Below are 6,350 nucleotides of genomic sequence, written 5' to 3'. Positions count from 1 at the left end.
CAACATTATAATTTCGATAGTCGATCTCACGATTAACATGACCATCATTACAATTTACTCAATTATGTTCATGATCACAACGATCAATACATAGTTCCATGAACTTTAGCGAATGAAGTAAAACCAAACAATTACATGGTTTATATTGTTTTTTCAAACATAGGTATATAAACACCAAACCTTTATACTCTTTTAATAATATTGCTACTTCAGTAGCATATTTGAGGTTTGGCAAAATTATTTTTCCATAATATAAATATCAGTCAAAATCTTATGACCTTCTATAAATCGATAATGATATTTTGGGAGTATAACACTTTAGGTGCTATTTTAAAGCGTATTTATATTCTTTCATTAAAGTGATACTAAAACACAACCCTAATTTAGTTGTTCTACTGAATGCTAAAAATAATAGCACACATAATACAAGATATACACTAAGACATATCATATGTCACCATATAAAACGCATAATTTTAGGTTCTTCATCACTTATAAGCAATTAATGTAACGAGTGTATCAAAATATCGTGGTATAACCAATTACAAGTATATCTTATGTGTTCACATACATGCCACTTTAATTTGAAACACAAACAAATATCTCCATCAAATTCTTGTATCTTTTGTATTTGATCCGAAAATAATGATGATTTAGAGAATCCTAAATTTTTAATAAAGCTTCCATGGTAAAGTTTAACAGAACATTCAGTCTCAAATAAACAAAAGAAAACGGTTTTGTGGTGTATATAATATGATGAATAATGGTAAGAAAACATATGTATAAATTGTATTTATGTATAACAAGAACACTTCATACAAATTTGTTTAAAAAATGACCTTAGATAACACACCAAGTTAGAACAAATAATAATAAATATTGTTAAAATTTTATTTAACTAGTCATATACGCATGAGGTATAATATCTTAAAATACCACATATAATTATATCAAAACATCTAAGCAACGAAACCTTTAAACATAATACAATTCATGTCAAATTTATAAGTGATATATTTAAAGCTTACAAAGGGATATGTAGTTTATATATTAGTTACTTACGTATAGTAAAACACATAAGACATAGACATGCTTTACTAATTCACAATAAGCATACATATTAACATATAATATTAAAGCAGAGTATCATGGTAATCAAATATGGTGAACAATTAATAACTAAATGAATGTTCACCACATAGAATAAAGCATGTTAGAAAAGAAATTGAAAACACACATCGTATACACGAGTAATAAGTGGGTATTAAACCTAACTTGTTAAATTAAGAGTCTCAAACTATTATTCTAACTTTGTTGAAAATAATAATCATAAAACAATAAAATAGACCTATGCTTAAAATATATCTGTAACAAGAATACTAACAGTTGATTTCTAAAAACTTCCGCAAATACTCAATATTACATTCTTAATCATTTTATATTTTATTATATATAATTCCAAGCATTCCTGTAGGAAAACCTTGTAAATCAAAGCTTTAAAAGTTTAAATCATAAAATAAGATAAAATCAAAGTTTAGGTACATAGAAATCCCACAAATATCCGATGAAGACACAAATTTTATCATACCAACAATCCATGAGAAAACGTGATATAAAATAAGAACGATAAAAGTTATTTCACTTGAAACTAACAATATTAGTTTTGCTTTCTTTTTATTAATCAAATTTAGCATCAGTCAATATTCAATAAACTAAAAGTATTGATTGTATAGAAAAAATAAAAAGAATATGATATAATATTAAACAGCTAACATATAAAACAATTATTCAATAACTAATTCAGTTTATTAATTATATGATAATTATAGAATATATATATTTCTAATTTATTCTGCCAATAAAAAAGAATAACATTCAACAATCAATACATAAAATTATTACCTGAATTAACGAGTCTATGTGGTAGGCCGTCAACATTCATAATTCGTAGGAGACTAAATCACAAGGCATGGACTCACAAATTGATATTCCACCACAAAATTGATGTCATGAATATGAATAAAAATATTGATTAGTGATTTTAATGTAAACATATATTACATATTTTAATTAACAATAATAGTCATATCAGTGTGAATAAATGAATATAAAACTTACTTGTAGGATACTTCGATTGAACATGCATGTGATTGAACAATAATCAATAAACTGTGTCGAGGCTTCGTGCTGATAACGTGTTGTGAAACAAGCCTAATAGCTAAAACAATATGACAATGAGATGTAAGGAGAAAGAGAGAGATTTCATTAATAGGTGTGTATTACAAAGAGATATAAACAGATGTATATATATAGGATAGGAAAATTTAGAGAAGAAACTAATCTATATTAGGTATTGATAACCATAATATTAATATATTTATAAAATTTCACACTTACCGTGTTTGCATCCCTATACTTTTAACCTTTGTCTTAGATGTATTTTTCATTTACTATATTTAAAGAAAACCTAAAGACCATTTTAAAAATTAAGTCATATCATGTACAAAAATAACCTGTGATATCATACTGATCGCATATTAACTTTTCTTTCATTTATACTTGACAATAAAACATAATACCTTACTAAGTTCTACTTTCTATACATAACAGAACTTAGATACAAAAATATCAAGGGGTGAGAATGTACTTGACCACTTCCGTGCATATTTGCAAGCAAAACACTAATACAAGTAAAAAGTGCCGGCCCAAGGGTGAGGCAGGGTAGTCGACAGTCATAGGCCCGACACCCCGCTAGACCCGAATTTTTTTTTTTTTAAATTATATGTCTTTTATGAAAAAAAGTATGTATAATCAATGTTTCTACACCATTACACAAACACTAGTTTGCTCTAGTGGTAAAGAGGTATGACATCTAACCAAGAGGTTGTGGGTTCAAGTCTTATAAAGCGGTTAAGAGGCTAATACAAGTAAAGTGGTTTAAGAGTTGACCTGAAAAGAGACACATGATTCATAAACACTCATGCACTACAAGCAACGTACAATACTTGCATGGCAAGCAAATTATGTTTTAAAACATGACTAATGCAGTAAAGACAGCAACACTTGCATAACAAGCAAATTATTTTTTATACAAACAAGGGCCAACAAGAATCCCATTATTCAAACTCAAAAGTCAACAACAGACAAGGTAACAAGTACCACAAACACATGAACACACCAAGTCAAACATGAGTCAACATGACTCCCATTACTTGCATATATCAAGGACCTTTAACCATGAAGGCCTACTGCTAATATCATCCCACCAAGCACTCACATGTCTCCTCTCTTTGATCATATACCCCTTCCCAACAGGACCAACCAAGTAGTTTGTAAAAGGAATGTGGCTAAGGTCTGCAACTAAAGAAATCACCAGCCAGATACTTGCTTCTTGATAGTCGGTCCTCGTATATGTCCAACACTTTTGCGAGTTTCTCTTCATTTTCTTAGATCACTTGCTCGTTTCTTGTTACGAAATGCGGGCTAAACATGATGTGGAGCACGAGATTGTTAAGCGGTGGGTGATAATTATGTGCCTCGACTTCTAGCCATTGGTTCACGAGACCTTGGTCTTCGAGTGTTTTTCCTAGTAAGTCGGTTCCTTGAGACTTGTACTTTTCCGCATAGTAACGAATGATGGCTCTTGATTCTTTTGAAAACAAAAATAATTATATACAGTAAGTAGTCTTTAATACTAAACCAGATACAGGTAGAGAATTGCATAAACTAAAACATTTGTATGTAGCCCTGGGGTTGATGGCCTTGTGGCAGAGACAAAGTCTCTTAACACCCAAAGATCCTGGGTTCAACTCCCGAGAAGTAAAGAAATTTACCTTTAAAAAAACATAAGCACATGTACATATTGTTCTAGAAAACGGTCTTTAAACCGGTCTCTCGTATTCTCTCTCCTACTACATGTAATTATCTTACATCTCTTGCGTCTTTCTACTTAAAGTTGATTTTGTTTAAAATGTTTTAATGTTATTACAAGTACAATTAATTTGAGGAACTAGTAAACGACCAAATGACCACAGACACATTATTTTAAAAGAATGAGACTTTTTTTTTTTTTTAGTTTAGTTTGGGATAAAAATCTCAAATGAATTTAAAAATGGTTAAACAAATCAAATTTATTTAAACAATAAACTATTTAAAACTAACTTTAGCTTATTAACTTATTCAAACTTATGTCTTCTAATGACAAAAATCAGTTTCTAAACACAGACCCTAAAATTTAGGTCTATAAACAAACCGAATGCTTGACGAACTGCTCGACAGAAAATTCGTTTATTTAATAAACGAATGAACATGAATAAAAAGTTTGTGTTCGTTTGAACGAACATAAACACGTGTTTCGTTCGTATATGTTTGATCAAATATGTTCATTTATGTTTATTAGTGTTCATTAAGTATGTTCATATATGTTCAATTTTCTTTGTTCAATTTATGTTCATCAACTGTTCATTTAGATTTTAAATAAACAAACATATACGAACACGAACAAGCTCATTTTCTAAACAAACGAAAACGAACACTGTTCGGTTAAGTGTTCGTGTCCGTTTGATTCGTTTACAACCTATTAAAGAGTAGTCACTAGTACCGTACAAAGAGTTAATGCATGCAAACATATTTCCCCTAAAATAAGCAATTTGTTATCATAAATCTTACCAAAAAGAGTGTAATCTCCATCTTAATTAATCACAATTGAATATAATAATTAATACCTGTAGCTTCAGGAAGTCAGGGTTGAGATTTTCGCCGGTCATGAGATCCACGGGAACCGTCTCGAACTCGATTTCTTTCTCCAGAAGAAACAGCAGGACTCGTTTCGGCGATGCATAAGCCGGTCCGTACACCTTCACCACCATCTTTAACCGAGTTAGTGCAGTCCACACAGAGACGCTGGCTTATATTTATACCAACTCTTTTTTTTAACTGTTTCACTTTTATAGCCCGTTCATTTTGACTTGTATAGCTCACGGGTCAAATATATATTTGACTATATCATTCAAAACTTATTTTTTTTATGACAGGAGCACTTACGCATTATCTGCACGTTAGACGTCGGTTATTACTATTATGGTGTACGTGTTGATACGAATTAGACTTTGTTTTCTTTGAAAGACATGTGTGCAGATGTGTATGTGCCAAAGGAATAGTTAGATATGTTTAAATTTATATAGTTAAGAATTAAGATTAATATTGTTGTTTGTGGATTGGTCATCTAATAGGACCTACATTTTGAATTGGTTGTTTTATATATATATTGGTTGAACCGGTTTTAATAACTTAATATGTTCTAAATAAATTAAATACACACACATATGATGAGTATATGGCTTTGCAATTTCTGATATGTTTCCATGTTTTTTTTTTCTTGCAAACCTTTTGTGCAACTCAAAGCTCTTCTTTGTTTTTCTTTTTTTTTTTGTTTGAAAAGACATACCTATCAACCTTCGTCTTTTATAATCATATTAAGTAATATAATGAAAGTGTTCATTATTTTTCTAACTTTTTATTACATTGGTCGTGTCAAGTTTTTAATCATCTCTCCGACGACTTTGAGGACACCAAAAGCTCATTCAATGTCCTTTTTTTGTTGCCTCTTCTGCTACCTTGCTTTCTTTATGGCCTCTTGTGCTACCTTGATCCTTTTCTTTGGAGTTGCATGGATAGGCAAACGATTATACAAATGATGCTCATGTTGATATATCACATCCGGAAGATGTTACACACACTTACATTAAATTATGTATTTGAAATGAATAGTTGGATGATGTTCCAGTTAATACTTGCACAATAATAACAATAACAATTAATTGAGCATGTTGAAATCAACGTTGGAACCACTAAAACCAAAAAATGCATTTCAAAACCATAAATGCGGGGCTATTACTGAGAGCATAATCATAGTCATAAGATCACTTTTCATGTCTTGACATTATTTCCATTATGTTTGGCAATTCGTTCAAACCAAGTGTGTACAATAAATGTTGTTCAATATGCGTTGTCACCCTTATTTCATATTTCACGCTACCATAATAGATAACATTATCAAGGCCGGCCCATAGGGGTGGTGGGGTGGTCGACGGCCACAGGCCCGACACCCCGTTAGGCCCGAATTTTTTTTAGAAAAAAATTATATTTATTTTTATTAAAAACAATATGCATATTTAATGTTTAAACTCAATTACATAACCACTAGTTTGGTCTAGTGGCAAATGAGTATTACTCCTAACTAAAAGGTTATGAGTTATAGTCTAATTTGAGACATTTTTAATCATATTTTTATACAAAAGTTTTTTACATAACTCAAAGTATAACCAAATAAACCTATACAAAAATTTATT

At 30.4% G+C, this 6,350-nt stretch overlaps 1 pseudogene across 1 annotated transcript; it reads right to left on the bottom strand.

The window, feature by feature from the left end:
* Positions 1-2,950: 2,950 nt before the first annotated feature.
* Positions 2,951-4,883, bottom strand: LOC143556271 (glutathione S-transferase F9-like; annotated as a pseudogene). Its single transcript, XR_013139358.1, has 2 exons — positions 4,669-4,883; positions 2,951-3,649 (listed from the first exon to the last, which is right to left on the bottom strand). The product of XR_013139358.1 is annotated as a glutathione S-transferase F9-like (transcript).
* Positions 4,884-6,350: the final 1,467 nt, after the last annotated feature.

The sequence above is a fragment of the Bidens hawaiensis genome, unplaced genomic scaffold, assembly GCF_021521415.1.
Source record: "Bidens hawaiensis isolate Kalapana, Puna unplaced genomic scaffold, B.hawaiensis_p1.1 tig00018500_1, whole genome shotgun sequence".
NCBI classification, from domain to species: Eukaryota; Viridiplantae; Streptophyta; class Magnoliopsida; order Asterales; family Asteraceae; genus Bidens; species Bidens hawaiensis.
The sequence above is the reverse complement of the archived record's forward strand: the minus strand, read 5'-3'. Positions and strand labels throughout refer to the sequence as shown.